Raw genomic sequence first — 24,394 nt, 5'->3', positions numbered from 1 at the left:
TTGTTCAGTAATCTTTGTCCTTGTTCAATAAATATTTAGTAACCCTTACAAGCAATGCCAATAAACTGTTTTTACTTATTAAAATTCATGTGTTCTGTGTACTTTATAACATTTTAAGGGCGATCACAACAGAATATTTATTTATTAATATTTATTTACAGAATTATTTTTATTCATTCTCATTCAAACGAGGCTACTTTGGAAGTTTTGACTTATGGTTGAAACCACACAAGAGGGTAGAGGCTTCCTTATACTCCTCCCTAAAACTCCATAAGCCCAGCGTATAGCCTGCCTGTACGCAGTGTACCGGTATTGCCTAGGGATAAGTAGGAAAGATTCGTAAGTTTTAAACTCTGTAAGTAGGTTGGAAACGTCATTTGAAGCCTGTCTCTTATGCATGTTTGTGCATGCAACACATCTCTTGTCACCTATAGCTGTTGTTCAAAGGACTCCCTGTAAAAAGATTGGTAAAGTAAACATAAACCATGAACATACTCGTGCGTGCTGGCTTGAAGGGGGTCATGATCCTGCCTGAAGTGTGAATAAGCTATGTGTAGCACAAACGGATTCAGGCAGCATGCCTCAAATCCAGGATGCTGCGTTAGGCACGTTACATCTGCTGGCCGCGGGGTGAGATCCTCGACCAGCGACCAAAACGCGCTCACCTCCCTACAACACAAGCTCTCCATCACAGTTTCCATGGGACGACACCGCCCACACACACAACTGCCAAACACAGCGACACAGACACTTACTACTCACTCCCTCTCCCGGTAAGCCTGACTGTGTCAATGACAATCAATCATGAGGAAAACGAGTTGGCACAATCAACAATAATCACACTGAAGACATGACCAGCCTACTCGGCGTCGGCTACGGTGAAACCACATTTTCACCCGGAGAAAGAGGTAAAAGTTTAGAAATAAACACTCACAGGTGGGACTGTCAAGCTTGCATTATATGCCTCTATTTATAGATCTTCTGACTAAGTTCAGGGTAACGTTACTTTTCTAAGCCAACGACATAATCACTGTCACTGGATAAAAAGAAAATGTTGACTTTCACTCGATGCTATTCACTGACAGTAAAAAAATTTTTTTATTGTATGCACTGCTGTTCATTGACTACTAGCTCCAGCGGTCATTGCTGCATTTCTAAATGGTAGCAACTCACCAGGACACTACACCAACTCTCCATTCATTCTCCTCTGACCATGCATTTATTTGTCTTTGACGGCCATCGGCTCTCGGTATTTCCTCATTCGCCCTCTCACGTCTAAACGGTTCGAAATTGTATGGCTGTGGCCCATCATAAATGTTAACTGTGGGTCTTGCCACCTCTTCCTCATCCCAGTTAGATGCCATAGTAGTCAGTGCCAGTCTGCTAGAATTAGTTCATGTAGCTGAGAACGGCTGAGGCTACATTCCACCGCGTCTACCTCGTGTGACGTCATCGCCGAGTTGCGTAAAAAATAACCGTCACTAACCAAAAACTACAAAAACTAGACTTTAACACCATTTGGGAGACATTTCTAACTTTATATACATATCTTGACTGCTTTATCTACCCATTAATCGACAGTGATGTTTAACCTGCACCATGGCCTTTAACATGAGTCCTCCTGACTTTGAGAAGGCAAAACACTCAAACTGGGCTTGCGATCTTTGCAAATAATTAATTTTGTTATAAAACCATTATTTATTTTACTTTTTAATAATACCTGACTTTCTTTTCGACTTGTAACAACAACAAAACATATGAAGAAATTGTTTTATGTGTCTGAATTTTTTATCTGTATCATTACATCTCTATATACACTGTATTCCAAATTATTGTGCAAGTGACATCAGTAGGATTTCAGGAAAATAAAAATTATGATTTTAGTTTTTCAAATAAAGCTATTTTTTTATTTCTCATTTATATTTAGAAACTTATAAATCTCTGACAGGTTTGTTCAGTAATTTACCAGGTCTTCTTAGGTAAATAATAGAAAACCTACTTAAAGAGGTTATTCCACATTGTTAATATGAGCCTATTAATGCAGAGAGATTTGTCTAGGTCTAAAACTGTTGCACCATAGGCCTATAGATATATATCAGATATATGGAACAAATATTATCCACGAAATGAATTTACATCTGTAATTCCAATTGTAATTTCAAAAGCAGTTCTTTAAAAAATGTTTTTAAAAAATCAATGCTACACTGATAAAAATTCTCTGCTGGATTTACTTAAAAAATATGATGAATTTTTTGCATAATTTTATTACGTAGATCCAAAAAGACTAATATTTGTACAAACTACTTAATTTTTTTGTTTGTTGAAATAAAATTTACACATAAAGTCATTTTTGTGTTTGTGTGATCTACATAACTTTGAGTTCTAAATGTTTATTTTTGATTGAATCCAAATTAATTTTTTTATTTCCATATTACAAATTTCAAGTGGGATCTACTTTGTTTTTCAAAATGTGTTAGTGTATTTTAAAGTTACAAGTACTCAAATTTTCCAATTAGCAATTGAGTATTTCTACTGAAAGTATAAATGCAAATAGTTCATTTTTTACTACTATTTACTAGTTCAACACTGGTTCTTGTAAACAGAATGCCAGTAGAATGTACTCATCAAATATTGAAATCTAGTTATTACATTACATAAAGCTGACATTTTGGCCATTTGATAGTAAAAATTGACAAGGTCAGTATTAAAAAAAAAAGTATAATAAAATGTATTCACCTCACAGGTTGAGACAATGTGTTCAATAGAAAATTGGAGCATGGTGGTGCTAAAGCAAAGTTCATTAAGTTGGCAGGCTTTATTGTCTTCAGGAATATGGTCACAAAACTTCCCCTTAATCCACTCAATACATCTCAAGATATGCATGCTGTGGCCCAGGGTTGACCGTAATATGAAATATGTCAGTCTCAACCTACCAACCGGATGTTTAACTCTATTTCAACACTTTCAGTAAGGACTTTTCAATAATAATAAAACAAGACATTTACAGATTATGTTCTATACAATTGTGTTTTTCAGTCCTGTACAGTAACATACTGTAAGACTTTAAAACAATCTCACAAATATGATCCTGTATGAAAATGGAGATCTAAGAAACCTACATTTCAGTTTCTTTGGGTTTCTATTGAAATAAGTTCACATTGTGCAATATAGTTTCCATGAGTAACATTTCTGACTTATTAACTGTCCTCCCTCCTTCAACATTAATAGACTCACAAACAGACCCTCAAACCCTCCAACTTCAACAATGGCTGTATCGCTTTTAGGCCAGTAAGCTGATCTTCAGATCGTGGATTTTGGAGGACATGTTTTTGTTAACATCCAGCTCCAGGAAGATCTTCTGAAATACCTCAAAGGTGTATTTCAAGTTTTTTAGATAGTTTAGTTCCAAGGCAGAACTTTAGCCTAAAAGTTTAAGAATTTAAGATAAAATCTTTCAGTATACATACATATGCAGAAATATAATTTCTTTACCTGGTAGTCCTTGATTAATTCCTCTTTTTTCACCAAGTTAGAGAATGAGGCCTCTGACTCTCTTCTGGACTCAATGCTGTTGTTCTACAAATATATAAAATATGGGATTATCTTAAAGGGTTAGTTCACTCGGAAATTAAAATTCTGTTAGTAATTACTCAACCTCATGTCGTTCTAAACCCGTAAGACTTTCGTTCATCTTTGGAACACAGATTAAGATATTTTTGATGAAATCTGAGAGCTGTCTCACTCCTTCATAGACAGCAACATCATGACCACTTTCAAGGCCCAGAAAGGAAGTAAAGACATCGTTAAAATAGTTCATGTGACTCCAGTGGCTCAACCTTAATGTGATGAAACGGCAAGAATTTTTTTTGTGTGCAAAAAAACAAACAAAAAGAAAACTTTATTTAACAATTTTGTCTCTTCTGTGTCAGTCTCCTACGCTGTTTATGTAGTAAAGCAGAGTTGAACTACTGGCAGACGCTGTTCACGTAAGCACCATGATGCATGCATGTGATGCTGACGCAGCAGCTGGCCAACCAGAGGCCAATACTGAGCCGGCGTTTTGAAGTAGAATACGGAAAGGCAACGCTGTGTTTACTACGTGAACAGCATAGGAGACTGACATGGAAGAGAAGAAATAGTTGAATAAAATCACTATTTTTGCGTTTTTTGTGTGCACAAAAAGTATTCTCATGCGAGACTGTCCAGATACGCTACAATTATAATCACTCATTACATATACATTGAAGCAGCAGTTTATTCCAAAATCCACACCCTTCACACCCAAAATAAACATCATGTTTGCTGTCATGTTTTCTGAGTGCTTGTTAAACTCATGATGGATTCAGTGTCATGGACAGTAATATTTCTGCAGGACTGTAAACATCAATCATGTACATGAATTTGTGTTATTGTTAGAGTTCCATGTTAAACACAGATGTGATACAACAGGAAAACATAAAAGATAGTTTAGCCATTCTTTTTATTCAACACCTGGAGAACACTGTTACACAGTCTTTATCACAGAGAAAAACAGAAAAACAGAGGTGAATAAAACAGCAAGACATGGGCTGTAGTATGTTCTGACCGATATAAAGTTTGTTTGACGTTGGAAGGAGTCCAAACTATTCCATTATTCTTAGCTGCGGTATTCAGCGGCGACGGGCGGCATGTTTTGTCATTTCCTGCTGCAGTACAATACACCCATTCCTTCCGATCACTGCGATTGCTCACATCGACCAACGTGACTGTTTTCGGCCGCCCCTATCATGTCTCCCTCAATCTTGGCACCAGGTTCCAGGATCCCACAAAATAAAACCGGAGTCGTATTACATTATTCTTAGCTGCGGTATTCAGCGGCGACGGGCGGCATGCTTTGAACACTCGTCGTCCAGCGTGGATCTTCACAGTGTCTCGCGTGACGTGAATCGGCTCCATTCATTCTAAGTGCCTATACAGATCCATGTGCATGTGTACCATGTATTTGCTACATAAAGAAATAAAAAATACCTTAAGGACATAATTCTCATTTTGTATATTGACACATGTCATAAAGATGCTCCTTGTTTGTTATATTAGGCACCCTGAGGAGGCAGAGATCAGTGTCAAAATGTTTTCTAACTGTTAACTTTATTAACTTGAATGTATCTTTAAAATTTTTATACTGATATTCGCTTTTTCCACCCCCTTTGTTCACTTTGAGAAACAAGTTTAATGAATAAATATGTTTGAACTCTAAAAGAATCCTTTGTTTAACAATGTATGTGCTATTTCTGATTTAGTTTTATATATTGTTCTCCAATGTTTTGCAATGTAACCTTTGATTAATCTTGTTAATAAAATGCAATTTCCCTTAACCTAATAATTTCATATTTTTTTCTTTTATTAGTAGCCTACCATTGCAATTATCTGTGCTGAAAGTTAAGAAAATGTTAATCTATGACTTTTTTGAAGACTAATAAAGGAAAATGTGCATTGTCCCTTATAAAATGAAATAAAGAATAGTAAACTTGGTTGAGACCAGGGTAAACAGCATCACCTGGGGAGAATCTTAGCCGGGTCGTAGGGTCACAAAAGTAGTGTAATATATGAATAAATTAGTAGATAATGAATAATAATTGTCTAAAGTGACATTTTTGAAAAATCGTTTTTTAGTACAAGGATTGTCTTTGACACTACATTCACCAAATGTTAGAGTGACTGAGATAAAATAGGATTAAAATAACTTCCTACTACATATCAAGCTTTATGGGATGTGTGCAAATGAAAAAGTAGCATTACAACAGGTATTTCTTTGAAGCAAAACGTTTACTTTGTGAAAAAACCCACTACTAACAATATTCACAAAATGTACACATTTTTATGTTTTCTTGTCTACATGTCAACTTTTCAACAAAAAAATATTCAAACCGAAGATGAACTATATATTAGAAATAACACAGAAACCCACCACTATCCATGTCAGCTGGTATTTTCCGGGGTGGAGGAGGGAACTTAACCCTAACAGGAGATTCAAAGTTGAAAACTGGAAAAGTGCTCCCGAACGTTCACCACGCCAGTGGGTTCACAGAGGAAACAAGGCCAATTCGACGACCTCTCATTCGCGCTAGGAACATGATACTGCCAAATCATTAGTACACTAGTAAAGTGCTCGTACTGAGCTTTATTTTGAAGCCACACACGTCAACAGCTCAAGGTTTGGCTGATTTAAAGACGTTTTGCTATGTAACACGTGACATTACCGGCTGCAAGTGACATGCAGAACACAGCTTTGAGCGGATCTCTTCCCCGCTCGAGACCAAGATACAGCATAATCAGTGTTAGCACTGAAAAGTGCAGTACTCGCCGTTTCATTTGATGCAAAAAGCAGAAAGAAAGCTTGAGATTTGAGTTAAATACAGACTTTTTTGTACCAACACAGCATGAGGACATAGGCCTTTTGTGACCTCAACTGTGCCTTTCTGACCTTTGCCCTGTAATTTTAACTCCCTGAACGAGATACAGGAAATTGATTAGGCACGCATTAAACTACACGTTATAAGCTTTAAATACACGTGCAAAACATGGCTGTTGCTTAAAAACTGACTGAAAGACATTTATTTCAACAGGAGATTCAAAGTTGAAAACTGGAAAAGTTCTCCCAAACGTTCACCACGCCAGTGGGTTCACAAAGGAAACAAGGCCAATTCGACGAACTCTCATTCACGCTAGGAACACTATGAAAAAGTTATATTACAAGGAATATCATAGGGGGTGCTTCTCATTTCTTATTTGTGCATCCTCATTTCCTTTCCTCGCTTCCTTTCCTAGCGCCTCAGCTCCTCCCCCTGTAGGTTGTGAGGGAAGGACGCAAGGAAATAAAATGAGGACTTAGAATTAGAGAATTGAGATGTCCTTCAAGATGGCTGTGCTTGATTGGTTTCCGGGTCATAGGATGGAGGATGGAGGAGATGAGGAGGGATATTGAGAAGCACCCAGTGACATCATACCTTTCAGAAAGTATCATTTGTATCTTAATAATGCAATGAAAACATATTTAACAGAAATGTATATGTCCACGACAGGGTGGACATATCTATGCTTTATGCTCTAAAAAATGGACCATTATTTTAAAAAAATAAATTGTGGGAGCTCAGATAATATATTTATTATAGTATTTGAGTGTCTAAACTTTGGTTTCGAAATCACACAACAGTGTGATCACAAGTTCATGAGGAGTTCAAGGAGGAGCTCAAGTTCACCTAATTAAACAAAAACGTCGTGTGACTCTCTAATTAAATCTATTTTCACGAAAATGATATTATTTACATTTACATTTATCTGACGCTTTTATCCAAAGCGACTTACAATTGCTATATATGTCAGAGGTCGCACGCCTTAATTAAACAATGGATTAAGGGACATTTTATTATTTATATACAACAAAGCACAATGAACAATAAATAAAATAATGTCAACAAGAACAACTCTTTTATTTTTATTGGCAACCCCCCCCCCCCCCCCACCCCCCCTCTTTGGAGGACAACTTTATTTTTTAATAAAGCAAAGTATATACACAATATGTTATAATACAGACAATAGATTTATATACAGTGCGTAAGAACAAAACTGATGAACTCGCAGAGACTATGAAAATGAAATAAGAAGTGTAATGAGCAATAGCACTGAAGACGTGGCGGTCTGTCCAAGTCCTGGGGCCTCATTTATAAACGTTGCGTACGCACAAAAGAAGGCGTACGCCGCTCTCTACGCAATAATTGGTATTTATAAAAAGCAAACTTGACGGGAAAATGTGCGGTCCTTCACGCAAGCTCTGACCCAGGCGTACGCACAAAAACGGGTGAAATGAGAAATGGCGACACCGTCGGCAGATGGAAGAAACACGTGAAAGTGTGTGAAACTGTAGACCGTTGTGTAAAATAAATGGCAATACTGCCTCTCATAAATAACACGAAGACTTCACAAAGCAAGTCTTACAATCAACAGCCTACACGAACACCCGTTTGATCGATCTGAAACAGAAATGCAAATTAATATTTCCAAAAAGAAAAGTCAAATATGTTCTGCAATAATATTGGCATGTTATACAATTCATCCTCATAAATAAGATGGTAAACAGAACAAAATAATGTACAAAACTGATATTCTCGCCAATGTGTCCGTCTGGCGGAGCAGGTATAGATGCAATTAGATAGTCAGTCAGATAGATATATAATTAGGGAGATATATAGCCTAGATAGATTTATAGACAGATAGATAAATAGTTGTATTATTTGTCCTCTGGGGAAAGTTGTTTTCATACTAAAAATGTCTTCATCAGCTACGGAATCATAGTATTCATGCATATGCCTTTAGTTTGTTTTATTTTTGATAAAATAACGTATGACGTAGCCTATGTCTCAACCATTCAGAAAGCTGCAAGAAATTACATTTGCGCTGAACTAATTCCCATTTCCAAGTAGATTATAACCAACATCTGTAGCTTGTCAGATGCAATTAAATGGATGGAAATAAAATGCCCCATCACAATGCGTAATGACGCACAATGGCTGATCTTGCGCTCTTAGAAGATGTGGCAAATGGAAGGATTCGGAGTGAACGCATCTTCAGACAGCAAGAAGATTTGCTGGCAAATGAGGACGAGTGGCTCATGAGCCGGTTCCGACTTCCTCGAGCTGTCCTGTTGGACCTCTGCGGTCTTTTGGCCCCCGCGTTACAGAGGAGCACTCGGAGGAACCATGCCGTGCCAGTCCCACTTCAAGTCCTAACAACACTAGGATTCCTGGCGACTGGCACTTTTCAGAGGGAATTGGCTGACAGGTCAGGCATATCTCAGCCGACCTTTAGCCGAATAATGCCAGACGTTTTAAAAGGCATAATAGCTTTATCCCATGAGTGCATAAAGTTTCCATACACGGCGGGTGAACAGGCAAACAAGAAAGCTCAATTTGCAGCTATGTACGGTTTCCCAAACGTTATCGGTGCTGTTGACTGCACTCATGTTGCCAAAAGGGCACCGAATGTGAATGAAAATGCTTTCATTAATCGAAAGCATTTCCATTCGATCAATGTCCAAATTATTTGTGATGCAGACAAGTTGCTCACTAACGTAGTAGCTCGGTGGCCTGGGTCAACCCATGACTCATTCATTTTAAGACACAGCAGTGTTGGGCACAGACTCGAGGCTGGTGCTGTGCGTGATGGCTGGCTTCTAGGTAGGCTACGTTTAATTACTAGACATTTTACTGTACTTCAAAGTCTTAACCCTTTCACTATCCTTGCAGGGGACAGTGGATATCCCCTCAAACAGTGGCTGCTTACACCTTTCCTCAATCCACATAATGCAGAGGAAAGGCACTACAACATGTGCCACAGCCGAGCTCGCGCTATAGTGGAGCGCACCATCGGCCTGTTTAAGGGCAGATGGCGCTGCCTCGACTGCACTGGAGGGAGGTTATTGTACACTCCTGAAAAGGTGTCCAAAATCGTGCTGGCATGTGCTGTGCTACACAATGTGGCACAGCTTAAAAACGTGCCTCTACCCCCTGACGCCGATTACTGTGTTGGCCCCGACCCTGACCCCCATCCCCAGGCATTTGAGCCAAATGCTGCTGCTGTGCGCCAGCGTTTGGAAGTGATGCGTCGCTTGTAAAGAACAACAAAAGGTGTGGAAAAAATATATTATTTATTCAAGAATTCCCTCATTGTGCTGTTTATTTCAGTTAGGACAGTCTTGATTTCACCCAACTCCTTTGCCACCTCTCTGACTGAGTTAATGACTTCCCTCTGCATTTCAAGGACTGCATCGGTGAGGACATGCCCGCTGCTGGAGGGTTGAGAGCCGCGTGCCGTGGAGACGCTTGGCACAGACGGCTGCTCAGCTGCAGCCTCTGAACCACTGGCACTGGCCCAGCTAGAACACCCAGCGACTGAAATAAAGATTGTTCTATATGAATAAATTGTAATCGTGTAGTCTACATACATGTGACTTGACTGCATTCATTTGACTTATTTCACTTACCTGTGTCATCCGGTGCATCTGGCGCATCAGTGTCCCCCTCCGCCTCAGTCACCACTCCACTTAATAGGGATTCCCCAATAATTGCCGACAGTCTCTCATCAAGAGGGGTCAGCTCCGGGGTCCCCTTTCCCCCACCCGTGGCAGACACACTCTGGCGATGGAGCGCTAGACGCTTTTTTGCCTCGACTTTGATGTCTGACCATTTCTTTTTTATTTCGGCCACAGTCCGAGGTTGTGAGGCTACAGCATTTACATCGTCTGCAACCTTTTGCCACTCAAGTGCCTTTTTGGCATTAGTAATGCCCACACTGTGCCCTCCAAACAACATTTTTCTCCTCTTTTCCACCTCGCCAACGATAACTTCTACTTCACATTGAGTGAAGTTACGTTTTTTTGATTTCCTCTCTATGTTTGCCATAATTTCACAATCTATGAATATTAACTTGTGGGCGTTTCACGGACTATTTATGGGCAACTATGGGCGTGACATGAAGCCGCAAAAGCTGCGCTACATTTAGAATTGATTGGGATTTATTAAGGAAAAAATTCGTAGGATGTGCGTGCACACGGTTTTATAAATCCGAATATTTCTGTGCGTACGCACGTCCTATGTTTCATCCGTACGCCACTTCTGACGCAAAACCTACGCAAAGTTTTATAAATGAGGCCCCTGCAGTCCATGTCTAACACCCTGGGAGACGTCAGTGGGTGACGTCCTCTGCTCAGCTCCTCGGAGAGCTCCAGATCCTGCTTAGTCTGCTCTTCTTCAGTCAGAGAGCTCCACTGTCCATCCGCATGTTTCGAGCTGCTGAGGGATCCGATGTCACTGTCAGAGAACTCCTGCTTGCCGTTGGGTGTGACGATGGCTGCATACACTCGTTTCCTGTAGAGGTTTTTGCCCTAAGCCGTAAAAAACAAACAAAAAAACAACAACGGGCGAAGCCATCTTCCTGGTTCCTGTTTTTAATTTGCAACAACATTTTTTATATTAAATTATAATTAAAATGATTAAGTGAATCAGTCACTGTTTTGATTCAAGGAATCTCACCACATTATATGTGTTATTTCTGTGGACACCCTCCAGTCGCCTGGAACCCAAGCTGCTCATCTTCATCCTCACTTTTGCCAGACACAATAATGTCTCGCACATCTCCGAATCTGGGCCGCTGGGCAGCACACGGCTTTGGGCGCTTTCTTCTGGAAGAACTCAGAAACAGCCATGTACAGCCAAAACATACGTTGTGCAGGTGTGTGTGTGTGTGTGTGTGTGTGACCTTAACTGGTTGCGTGTGTCCGTAAAGCATGTCTGTCCTCCTCTGGTCCAGCATCTCAGCAGGTCAAATCACTGGAAAACAAAAATAAGTCAGTGATATCTGCTTATAGAGATCACTGAACAACAAAACAGCAGAAGAGGCCGTAATCTACAAATAGAATTGTTGCAGTTTTAATGACTCCACTGGTCCACTGTAGCCTGTTCACCACATGGTCTTGTGCGCCTCCTCTTTCTTCTGTGGCTCTGGGCAACTGGAATACCATTGAACAAAGTGTGGAGCACAGATGGTCGATATAGGTTAAATCCAAATCGAACCCATCCTCCTGGTACCTCCTCTTATTCCGAATGACTATGCAGTGGCACTGTTGCGCTTCCGTACTGGGAGATGTCCGTGTGTTCGTCTTCACTTTCCTCCCCAAGCTGCTCGTCTTCATCCTCACGTTTGCCAGACACAATAATGTTAACTAACCCCAACTAATAATGTTTTGCACAGGTGCCAGACCGTAATGCATCAAATGATCAAATATCAAATAAAAGATCAACAAGATAATGTTATAATGTTAACTAACCACAATGACTATGCAGTGGCACTCACACAGGATGGAGCCCTTCCCGAAGGCCTTGGTTGCAGCAACGCCTGTGGACAAAAAGAGGAGTCATTAATGTGCTGTCCATGATGTTGTTTATCCACTCACAAATAGTAACCTAAACACATAGAAAAGCAATGAAATATTTTTATACTTTTTTATACTACATAAACTTTGTAAAACATTGCTCATTACAACACGATTTTAGATAGGATCATTTTCATTTCCCCCCCCCTGTGCCTCCTAATAAAAGCAAAAAAATGCAGTTAAACCATAAATACATAAAATAAAAAGTCTTGGTACTTGCCATAAACACTTTCGTCAACTTTCGTCATCATCTTTTGTTCATCGTGCAGGCAGGAGAGTAGTACGAGTACTGTATATGTATGTATGTGTTAGGTGTGCTTTTTTTATTATTTGTGTGTAGAGTTCTGAGAGTCTCTCACTGCATCTCTCACTGCCTTCAAAGCTCTCGTTTGAATATTTGCTACTACCACCAAGATCTGCACCCACCGCGGCTCCACCCGGGCGAAGGCGTGCCCTTTGCCTTCGACGGAAAAGTTAAACTAAAGAACTTACATCTTGTTTTAGATGGCAGAAAAGCTAGTTTGATTAATCTGTGGGTGCAAATCTGGATTCCCTCTTTCGCTATACTTGCTACTTGTAAACTGTTCTCTAGAATGTGCAGCTCCATCTTTTGCGTCTTCTCATTTGTGGTACAGTATGTTAGTACGTATGGGCCCGACGCTCCAGCGCCATCCATTTTCAGGGCTAGTTGATTCGGCAGGTGAGTTGTTACACTCCTTAGCAGAGTCCGACTTCCATGGCCACCGTCCTGCTGTCTATATCAACCAACACCTTTTCTGGGGTCTGATGAGCGTCGGCATTGGGCGCCTTAACCCGACGTTCGGTTCATCCCGCAGCGCCAGTTCTGCTTACCAAGAGCGGCCCACTGGGCGTCTCGCATTCCACGCCCGGCTCCAAGCCAGCGAGCCGGGCTTCTTACCCATTTAAAGTTTGAGAATAGGTTGAGATCGTTTCGGCCCCAAGGCCTCTAGTCATTCGCTTTACCGGATAAAACTGCGTGGCGAGCGCCAGCTATCCTGAGGGAAACTTCGGAGGGAACCAGCTACTAGATGGTTCGATTAGTCTTTCGCCCCTATACCCAGGTCGGACGACCGCTTTGCACGTCAGGACCGCAGCGGGGGGGGGTGGGGGGGGGGGTTAGCTAACCCTAACTGATGATCAAAATATGATTACACGAGGAAAGAACTATAGCCGACTTTAAACAGGAATAAAAAATAAACTGCAGGATTACACATGGAGAACTTTTATTTTCTCACCCAAAAACAATAGATCTTTTTATTAGAATGAAAATAATTTAATGCCCCATATATGGGAACGGGATTAAACATTAGGGCTGGGATGGTTACCACATTACCGCAGTCACGTGACTCCAACCGCGGGTCTGAGCTCGTCACCGTCATCACCGAAAAACAAAACGAAAAAAAAAAACCATTGACCTGCATGTGTGCATGTTGTGTCTAATGACATGGATTCATTGATTCTAATGACATGGATTATGTCTTTTGATATTGTGTCTTACATGGATTCAAGGTTTCCTAAACAAAACTTATCAAAAGATGGAGCAAATCCGACCTTTCGCGAGTTGAGGAGCGCAATGTTCCACGACACATAATAACATTCCATTCGTATTAGAGATGCGCGGATGGGCTATTATTATTTCATCCGCAACCGCATCACAAAACTCATCATCTGTCCGCCATCTACCCGCACCAACGTTTTTTGATCACATTTCGAAACCGCATCCGAGGCGCTGACTGTATGAAGGTCTATGAGCAATGCGAGGCGCTGCTGCCGCGAGGCATTTAGGCCTAGCCCCCAGTTCACGCGCAAGAGACCCAACCGGCGCTTCCACGTCCTCCTGATTATATGTCTGCTATATTTGCTTCTTATTTATTAATTCCAGGTAATTAGTTAATGAAACAGTGATTAAAATTAAGGTACAATCTATACAAAACGAAATTTAATTTAAAGAAAGGCTTTCTACAGAACAAAACTTAATAAAGTGGTCAAAATCGTGTCTGACCCATCTTATGGTCCTATCTTACTCATGCTGTTCACTTTTCATATAATCGACATAGATTAAATAACACTATATTATGTAAACATAAATATGGAGTATAATATTTGTAACTAAGACATGTTGCAAAAGGTGTTCATCTTTCATTTCCAATGTGAACATCATAATGTATTCTCCAATTCAATGCGAATGTATCTGAGAATATTCTTAAATAAGGAAATCTATTCAGTGATTGGTTCATGCCAGATTACTGCTTGATGAAAATTTGACTATTTAAAATTGTGCTCGTTTTTTTGGGGATGTAGGTGACAATATTTAACAAAGTCTGTCAAGCAAAAACGACTTCTGGTGCGTGCGCGAAAGTCTGTCGGGGTGGGGGGGTATTTAAAGCGGTTTACCTCCATACAGCGGGAAAATCTTGCTTTTCAACCGCGGTTAGAAACTATTTGGACTCTATGCTAGGAGGATGAGAGACTACAAGAATACTATTAAACACAAACAATACATTCTCTTATTGACAATATATCATTGAACTAAAAATATACATGGCTGAACAGAAACGACACAGTACATCCTATCTAACTTATGCAACATTGCATTTAACGTGACGTTAAGCCAGTGATCCAGGGGCTGAAGAGAGTTGAACCAGGAGGCAGTAGTAGTGAATGAATGATGGTGTTAGCGCTTCACGGGCGCCGACACGTTTGTTTTTGTTGCAATGCATTATGTGAAGTGAAGTTTTTTTTTGTCTACATGAACTTCAGCGCGGTAGAAGCTAAGACGTCATTTCCCAGAGTGCTTTGCAACAAAAACAAACATGGCCGCGGCCATGATGCGCTACCGTTTCCCGAGTGTGAAAACGCAAATATCTCGGCGAAAACTCAGCGGATTTGGCGAGCACTGAGCTCACTCGAACCGTCTTGATGAACTGAAAAGAACAATATATGTTTCATGATTTTGAGTAGTGTTTTCGCGGAGATCAATGGGCGCGCGGTGACGTCACGATCTCAGAAGAAAATCGGCGAAAACTGCTTTCAGCACCAAACGCACGTGATTGTATGTGTTTAGGGAGAAGGTGAGTGGCTTTTTTTCATTTGTAATGAACATTAATAACTGAAAACAGCTAGGTGATACAGATGATGATGATAATAACAGTGAAGACGACACACGATGACAGGTAGCCAAGGAGAACAGGCCTGATGAGCATATATACATTTCCATTTAGCTCAAAATAAGCTCTTTAATTTAATAGTCCTAGTTAGTGTTTGTGTGTGTATCCATCCTGCCTGCAACTGTTAGCTAAAACATTTTTGTGGTTGTTTTTTGCAAAGTATGATCCAATTGTCAATTGCTTTGTCATTTCCTGTTGCAGTACAATACACTAACAACATAAGAAAAGAACCCTAACCCTAAGACCAATCTTATGGGTTGTGTTGTCTCAGACATGGGCCAATATCATTTAAAAAAACATTATTTCTCTTAGGGCTTAAATGAACTGCTCAACCTATTTTGAAATATTTGATTTAAATATATTTTAACACTTGCGTTTAACACACAAATAATGCATGTAGTGGCAATCTCATTTCAAAATACACAAATGTTTAAATGTATGTTCGTAAATGTACCAGCCCTAGATTTTAAGATTGTGAGCTTTGGCTGTCCATGTTAAAGAAAGGCCTTGAAATATATGGTGATGCAGCTACTGAATGAGTTAATCATTTGTATTGTAGTGTGCACAGAGTCTGGATTATTGGTGACAGTTACATTAGACGTGGCCAACAGCGAGCAAGAGAGACCGCAGGCCCAAATCTTGGAGTGGATTTCCAGGTCCAGTGGTTTGGCTGGGGAGTCATGTGTTGGAGAGACCTCCTTCCCTTCTTCCAACCGTGCCTTAAAAGAAGAACTGCTCCGAATGTCCTAGTGATTCACTGTGGAGGGAAGGACCTAGGACATGTGTAAAGTGTGCTGCTTCTAATGTATTAGTTTTCTCGGGCCCGAAGTGTAAAGTGTATACACAAGTGTAAACTCATTAATAAAGATAAACGTACTGTCAAACCTAAATACATTTTGGAAACACTATATTTAACAGTGTCTTTGTAACATATGCTTTCTGTGAAGGATGATGTGACACTATCTCTTATAGGACTCACCAGAGCACTTTACAGATGCTGGCTCCGTTTCTGGCTGAAAATGTGGCTTGCTCTCAGCATCTCGAGGAGCTCTGAGGAACAGAAGATGCTGCAGGAAGGAGTGGAGGTATAGTTTCCCAAGACTTTCGTTCTTGATTAACTAAAATTGGGCTGCCCTTCATCATCACTGCCACTAGCTAGAATGCTTTGATTGCCTTCATGGTTACCGCTACTGAGGGAATCCTTGTTAGTTTCTTTTTCTCCGCTTAGTGATATGCTTAAATTCAGCGGGTCGTCTCGCCTGATCTGAAATTCATTTTTATTGCTGCATTCTCCCAATCGACATAATATGCTTGAACAAAAGTTTCAAATAACACTTAAAGTGCATGGAAATGAAGCAGCACATATCACATTGACTGTGTTTTGAAATATTGGGCACCTGTCAAAACCGAATAATTTTCGGCTCTCGGCTGCTTGCTTTCTCATGGAAACGAGGTTGGTGTCTGTCCTCCTCTTCGTCCCCTGTGAGACAGAAGGCTTCAATGAGCACTCTCCATTGCATTCAGTCCCTGGCAGCATGTTGGGCCTCTCCCCATGACAGGTTCTTATTAAGGCCAAAATATCTGGCATATTCATTTTCCTCCTCCTTTTTCACATCCGCATGTTTCGAGCAGTTGAGGGATCCGATGTCACTGAGAGAATTCCTGCTTGACGTTGGGTGTGACGATGGCTGCATACACTGTGATTAATTGCCAGATGGGCACAGTCTATGGCAAAATAATCCCACTTATCAACATCAATGCCATTTTGCTTGAGCACTGCCTTGGACTGCTTTTGTTGAAGCAGTTGGGCACGTTGCTGCTGCTGATCGGCCGCTGAAAGATCAACTCCACCTGTTCACATGGGCATATTTCTTGCTTTACACTCCAGCCAAACATATTTGTTTTCTGTAGAGGCTTTTGCCCTAAGCCGTAAAAAAACCATTTTTTTTCGTTTCACTACATTCACACGTTTCCGAGTCTGGGCCGCTCACGGCTTTGGGCTCTTTCTTCTGGAGCTGATGCACAGAGAACCAGAAGACCCTTTTAGCATCTCAAAAAAGCTCTTTGCCACTTTCATCATCAGAACTGTGAGTCAGAATGAGCTGGTGAGTTTAGAAAAAAGAAAAGTCTAACTCTTTCAACACTAAGAACTCAAAAACAGCCATGTACAGCCAAACCATACATTGTGGAGGTGTGTGTGTGTGTGACTTTAACTGGTTGCGTGTGTCCGTAAAGCATGTCTGTCCTCCTCTGCTCCAGCATCTCAGCAGGTCAAATCACTGGAAAACAAAAATAAGTCAGTGACTTCTGCTTATAGAGATTCAAGAAATGATTTTAAGATCTACATCTGTAAAGCAAAAACATGGATGTGACATTTTATAGAGATGCAAAAAAAAAAAACACCTGGGACGGCGCCAAGTTGACCCGGTTATAGGCTTCCAGTCTAAACATCCATGTTGTACCCATGGCAAAGATATTGGGGTAAATGTACGTTAAGTCCAAGTTGAAGCCATCTTTCTGGTTCCTGTTTTTAATTTGGAACAACATTTTTCATTATTAAATTATAATTAAAATGATTAAGTGAATCAGCCACTAGATCCCTGCGTAATGTCGCTGTGTTCGTCAGTATCAATGACACTCACCAGCCACTTATGGATTTGTGTTTTGAATCATGGAATCGCACCACATTATCAATGTTGTTTCTGTAGACACCCTCCAGTCGTCTGGAACAGGAGCTTCTGTACGCATTATAAGTGCCTGTTGGATTAATTATTGGCACATATATTGACAATTAATTATTGGCAAATAATTCAGCAGGGGATGCTGCAAAAAAATTAAAAATAGACTACATGTCAAAAATTAAAAACTCAAACAAAAACATTGCATTTTTAATGACCATTCCTGTTGTTGCCTAGTTTTATGTTACCTGGCTGTTGTACGCACACCTCCACAAGTTCTGATTGGCCTGGGAGGTGAAAATCCAGACTTGTTTGAGCCGAGAGACTCAGTTTCTGCCTGTACTTGGCCATGTCACCCATTTCAAAACGGCCGGCACTGCATATAAATTGTCCACTGGGATGTTGAAAAACCCTGTATTTGAGATGCATGCAGATCTAAAGTGTGAGTGGGTGTGCGCGCCCAAATTTTACATTTTTGTAGGAGAAATTAAAATAGCAGCTTGAGCTTTGACTGAATTACGAACATTTTTCTATTTCTGTTTTTCTACATTTTTTCTTTCAAATAAAAATAAAAAATCTTGCATGTCTACTATTATGCTCATCAGGCCTGCATTGGGCCTGAGGGAAATTGTATTTTATTAACAAAATTATTAAAAGGTTACATTACAACAAAACAAAGTAAAGAGAAATATCTAAATTAACAAAGCTAAAGAAGAAATAACAAATGAATAAAGTTACAAATAATTTTTTTTGCAGTGTGAAAGTTTTTTTTTGTGCACATTTCACTGTTTTATTTGGTAGCGAAGCGCACACATGTTTGATGTGCTTTACCGTTTTAGTGGTGTTCTGCAATCTGTGATTCCCTATCGGTCAGTCACTACAACGTAGGTCATGACTGACCAATAGGAATCTCGCTAGAGAGGCCAATCTACTTCGAGTGAAACTAAAACAAGCCAATACACATTGGCGTGCAATCATTTGTATCAGCTGCGCGCCCTCGTTAGCGCGGGTATAAACGAGCAGCTGGTGCGATTGCACACTAGCTTTTTGCTTCGGAGCCAAACACTTCGATGTCTCTGCTTTCAGTTGAAACCAACTACTACGAGCCTTTCTGGACCTCTCCTTCCCGGTGCGGGCGTGACAGCACGGCAGCGCGAGCAGTTTCTCTTTCTCTCTCTTTCTTTTTTTTTTTAATTTATTTTAAAAACTGAGCAAAGAAAAAGAGCTGTTTTAACAGCTGGTGAGGTGCGCTTCAGAGCGCTTAAAAGCTGTTATAACAGCTGGTAAGGTGCGCCTGGCAAGCGCTCAAAAGCTGTTGTAACAGCTGGTAAGACCTCCAGCGAGAGAGATCCAGCGCACAGACGGGTGCACATTCCCGTCTGTGATCGCTGTGGCTGTTCCCCTGCGTGCTTCAGCACCAGTGAGAGTAGTCCCTAAAAGAGCTCACACAGATAGTTCGCGTCTTTTTCAAGATGACGTTCTATCTGTGTGTTTCTGGATGCGGTCGTTACCTGGGGTCGCGGGATGGTCACGATCGCTGCCTCGTGTGTCTGGGCCTCGAACACGCACAGGCAGCGTTCGTGGATGAGTCATGTACCCATTGTGGGAAGATGACCATCTCGGAGCTGAGGTCGAGACTCACGTTCCTGCAAAGGGGCGGAGTCCCCGTGCCTGCACCTCGTTCCAACCCCCCTTCGCGGGTTGCTTCGGGCAGTGACACGGGTGATCTGAGGATTACAGTGAGCGCGCTTCCTTCGGGGAACCAACCCCCTAGGAACCCTCACTCCTCTCATGCTCCGCAACCAGTTGAGCTGCCAACGGAACGTTCTGGACCGTCCTCGAGATGTGTACCGGTCGTTTCGTTCGGCGCTCCCTGCGACGACCAGATGTCGATCGCTGCATCGGAGGGTGGGTCAGACCTCTCTGCGGACGACGGCTCGGAGCCGCTGCCTCCTTCAGGTGTGTCAGCGGTGCCCGAGTCGGACCCGGAGATGATGGCCATGCTTTCCCGGGCCGCCAACAGGATCGGGCTCGTGTGGAACCCTCCACCGTGTCCCGAGCCCTCGAGGTTGGACGATTGGTATCTCGGGGTGGCGCGCGCTGGTTCTCAGCAACCCACCCCAGTGCCTTTCTTCCCGGAAGTGCATGAGGAGCTCACAGGGACGTGGACGGCACCTTTTACTGCCCGAAACCGTCTCGGTGGCTCCTCCTCCCTCACCACCCTTGATGGCGGGGCAGCTAAGGGATACGCGCGTATCCCGCCAGTGGAACGGGCCGTTGCTATGCAACTGTGCCCTAACTCCACTTGGCGTGGAGAACCGTGTCTTCCTTCCCGGGCCTGTAAGTACTCGTCGGACCTGACCGGCAAGGCTTACAAGGCCTGTGGGGAAGCTGCCTCTGCCATGCACGCTATGGCGTTGTTGCAGGTTCATCAGGCCAAGGCACTGAAGGACCTGCACGAGGGTGGTCATGATCCACAAGTTCTCCAAGAACTTCGTGCCGCAACTGACCTCGCGCTCCGTGCGACGAAGGTCACTGCGCGGTCAGTGGGTCGTGCGATGTCCACACTAGTGGTCCAGGAACGCCACCTCTGGCTGTGTCTGGCTGACATGCGGGAGACCGACAAGATCAGGTTCCTTAACTCCCCCGTGTCCCAGACCGGCCTCTTCGGCGACGCGGTCGAGAACTTCGCCCAGCAGTTCTCGGCTGTACAGAAGCAGACTGAGGCCATTAAACATATCCTGCCGCGGCGGTCAGCTGCTGCCTCCACCCCACCGCCCGCGGCTCCTCGGTCTGCTCGTCGCCGTGGGCGTCCGCCTGCGTCTGCCCCTGCTCCCGCGCCGCAGCAGCAGCCTCCATCCAAGCGGCACCGTGGAGCCAGTCGCAGGCAGGGCGCCCCGCCCGTCCAGGCCCCCGCCAAGAGGGGCGGCAAAGCCAAGGGTAAGCGGCCCTAGGACGGGCGACCCAGAGGTGGAAGGGACTGCTCTCCAGGAGACGATGACTGCATCGCTCCCTCCCCCGGAAGAGGGCCGGGTGGAAAATCCTTTGTTCCGTTTTGTTTGTGTTCCGCCGCTGGCCTTAAAACCAGCGGTACCCAAATTTTCAATAAAAGAGCAGTTTCTATCATCTCTGGGTCCGAAGAGGGCCCGGAGAGTAGTGGGGGGTCAGAATCCTCACCACTCTCATCCGCCTCTTCTATCGCCAGCCGGCAGCTGCGTACGGTCCGAGAACGCCATCGAGCCGCCTCCCGCACCTCCTGCCCCGTGGAACCAGGTAAGTGCTGCACAGCACACTCAGACCCCGCTACGGGCCGCCTCCCAGAGAGAGCCTCCCGAGCTGCGTCCCTGTGTTCCACTTCGCTGCCCCACTCCGGGTACGCCTTCGGTCCCTTTGGTCCCGCTTGTACGGTCTCTGCGAGCCTGGTTAGCGCTCCCCAGGCCGTCTCGCTGGCTCATTCGAACCATCAGGCTCGGCTATGCGATTCAGTTCGCCCGGCGTCCCCCCAAGTTTCGGGCCATCCACTCCACTACAGTGAGAGCAGCCGATGCCCATGTCTTGCGTGCGGAGATCGCAGTCCTACTGGCGAAGGATGCGATAGAGCCGGTCCCTCCAGCCGATATGAGGTCAGGGCACTACAGTCCCTACTTCATTGTACCCAAGAAAGGGGGTGGGTTACGACCGATCTTGGATCTGCGAGTTTTGAATCGGAGCCTCCACAAGCTACCGTTCAAAATGCTCACGCAGAGACGCATTTTCGAATGCATCCGTCCCCAAGATTGGTTTGCAGCGATCGACCTGAAGGACGCGTACTTTCATGTCTCGATTCTTCCTCGACACAGGCCATTTCTGCGCTTTGCGTTCGAGGGTCGAGCATATCAGTACAAAGTCCTACCCTTCGGGCTGTCCCTGTCCCCCCGTGTCTTCACGAAAGTCACGGAGGGGGCCCTTGTTCCCATGAGAGAACAGGGCGTTCGCATCCTCAACTATCTCGACGACTGGCTCATACTAGCACACTCTCGAGATCAGCTATGCGAACACAGGGACCTAGTGCTCAGGCACCTCAGCCAGTTGGGTCTTCAGGTCAACTGGGAAAAGAGCAAACTCTCCCCTGTGCAGAGGATCTCTTTTCTCGGTATGGAGTTGGATTCGGTCGCCCAGACAGCGCGCCTCACAGAGCAGCGTGCTCAGTCGGTGCTGAACTGCTTGAACACGTTCAAGGGCAGGACAGCGGTCCCACTGAAACTCTTTCAGAGGCTCCTGGGGCATATGGCAGCAGCATCAGCGGTAACCCCGCTCGGCCTGCTACATATGAGACCGCTTCAGCACTGGCTTCACGGCCGAGTCCCGAGATGGGCGTGGCATCATGGCACTCACCGGGTGGCAATCACACCGGCGTGCCGCCAGACCTTCAGCCCGTGGTCAGACCCCTCGTTCCTGCGGGCAGGAGTCCCCTTGGAACAGGTGTCCAGGCATGCTGTGGTATTCACAGATGCCTCTGCCACCGGCTGGGGTGCCACGTACAACGGGCATGCAGTGTCAGGGGTGTGGACGGACCCTCAACTGCATTGGCACATCAACTGCCTCGAGTTGCTAGCAGTACATCTCGCCCTGACCCGCTTGAAAAGACGGCTACAGGGCAGGGACGTGCTGGTCCGTACGGACAACACTGCGACCGTTGCGTACATCAACCGACAAGGTGGTCTACGCTCCCGTCGCATGTCGCAACTCGCCCGCCATCTCCTCCTCTGGAGTCAGAAGCATCTGAGGTCGCTTCGAGCCATGTATGTCCCCGGCTTGCTCAACCGTGTGGCCGACGAGCTATCACGAGCTGTGCTCCCGGGAGAATGGCGACTCCACCCCCAGGCGGTTCAGCTGATCTGGAGAGAGTTCGGGGAGGCTCAGGTAGACCTGTTTGCCTCCTCAGAGACCTCCCACTGCCAGCTGTTTTACTCCCTGACCGAGGGAACACTCGGCACGGACGCACTGGCACACAGCTGGCCCCGGGGCCTTTGCAAATATGCGTTTCCCCCAGTGAGCCTACTTGCGCAGACACTGTGCAAAGTCAGGGAGGACGAGGAGCAGGTCCTTCTGGTGGCTCCCTATTGGCCCACCCGGACTTGGTTCCCAGAACTCATGCTCCTTGTGACAGTCCCTCCCTGGCCCATTCCTCTGAGGAAGGACCTTCTGACTCAGAGACGGGGCACCCTATGGCACCCGCGTCCAGACCTCTGGAAACTCCATGTCTGGTCCCTGGACGGGACGCGGAGGGTTTAGGTGACTTACCCCTTGAGGTACTTAACACCATCACTTCAGCACGGGCGCCGTCCACGAGACGTGTTTACGCCCTGAAGTGGAACCTGTTCGTCGAGTGGTGTTCTTCTCGCCGAGAAGACCCCCGAAGATGTCCGATAGGGTCTGTGCTTTCCTTCTTACAGCAGGGGTTGGAGCGTAGACTGTCTCCCTCCACCCTCAAAGTACATGCTGCCGCTATTTCAGCTTATCACGACCACATAGATGGCAAAGCAGTGGGAAAGCACGACCTGGTCGTCAGGTTTCTTAGGGGGGCGAGACGATTAAATCCTCCTCGACCCCCCTCCATACCCTCTTGGGATCTTTCCCTGGTGCTTCGAGCACTTCAGGATGTTCCCTTTGAGCCTCTGCAGTCAGTAGACTTAAAGCTTCTTTCCATGAAGACTTTGCTGCTGGTTGCACTGGCCTCTGTCAAGAGGGTAGGAGACCTGCACGCTTTTTCGGTCGACGAATCGTGCCTAGAGTTCGGGCCGGGTGACAGCCACGTGGTACTAAGACCCCGGCCTGGCTATGTGCCCAAGGTTCCTACCACTCCCTTCAAAGACCAGGTAGTGAACCTGCAAGCGCTGCCTTTGGAGGAGGCAGACCCAGCCCTGGCTTTGCTCTGTCCCGTTCGCGCTCTGCGTATGTACGTGGACAGAACTCAAAGCGTCAGGACCTCAGACCAGCTCTTTGTCTGTTACGGAGGCCAGCAGAAGGGAAAGGCTGTCTCCAAGCAGAGGATGGCCCACTGGATAGTGGATGCCATCGCCTTGGCTTACCAAGCACAAGGCGTGCCCTGCCCGCTCAGGTTGCATGCACACTCCACGAGAGGCGTTGCATCCTCCTGGGCGCTGGCACGTGGCTCCTCGCTAACAGATATCTGTAGAGCTGCGGGCTGGGCGACACCTAACACGTTCGCTAGATACTATAGCCTACGTGTAGAGCCGGTGTCCTCCCGTGTTCTCACCCTAGACGGGTAGAAGCACTGAGAGGTCTGGCTCTGTCGGCTTGCTGCACCCTACTGTGCACCCTTATTGCTCCAGAGTAAAACCTGTTGAGTCCTCCAAAACCCCTCGGCCCGGACTTGGCGGAGCGTCCGGCGCCAGGCCCTTATCCGCTGAATCCTTGAGAACCGGATCTGGGCTGGGTTCCATTTGTGTGACCCTACGGGGATCCCATATGTGTATATTCCACGGCTGCTCCTATCGGAAGCCCGTGTCTTTCCCTTGGGCTAAGTCACCCTTTATTTCATATGCAGTACAGCCTTCGGC

At 44.5% G+C, this 24,394-nt stretch overlaps 1 long non-coding RNA gene across 1 annotated transcript in view; it reads right to left on the bottom strand.

Moving 5' to 3' along the window:
* LOC143713576 (uncharacterized) overlaps positions 1-17,925 on the bottom strand; it is a 380,928-nt gene extending 363,003 nt beyond the window's left edge. The window contains exons 1-2 of the long non-coding RNA XR_013195133.1: positions 17,837-17,925; positions 17,557-17,677 (exon numbers count right to left, since the gene is read on the bottom strand). This is a non-coding gene — a long non-coding RNA (uncharacterized LOC143713576). The remainder of the gene's footprint in view (positions 1-17,556; positions 17,678-17,836) is intronic.
* Between the last annotated feature and the right edge of the window lie 6,469 nt (positions 17,926-24,394).

Source organism: Siphateles boraxobius, unplaced genomic scaffold, assembly GCF_051911475.1.
Source record: "Siphateles boraxobius isolate OS27281-9 unplaced genomic scaffold, OSU_SipBor_1 52, whole genome shotgun sequence".
In the NCBI taxonomy this organism is placed as follows: domain Eukaryota; kingdom Metazoa; phylum Chordata; class Actinopteri; order Cypriniformes; family Leuciscidae; genus Siphateles; species Siphateles boraxobius.
Note: the sequence above shows the minus strand (reverse complement) of the source record. Positions and strands in the feature narration are given on the sequence as shown.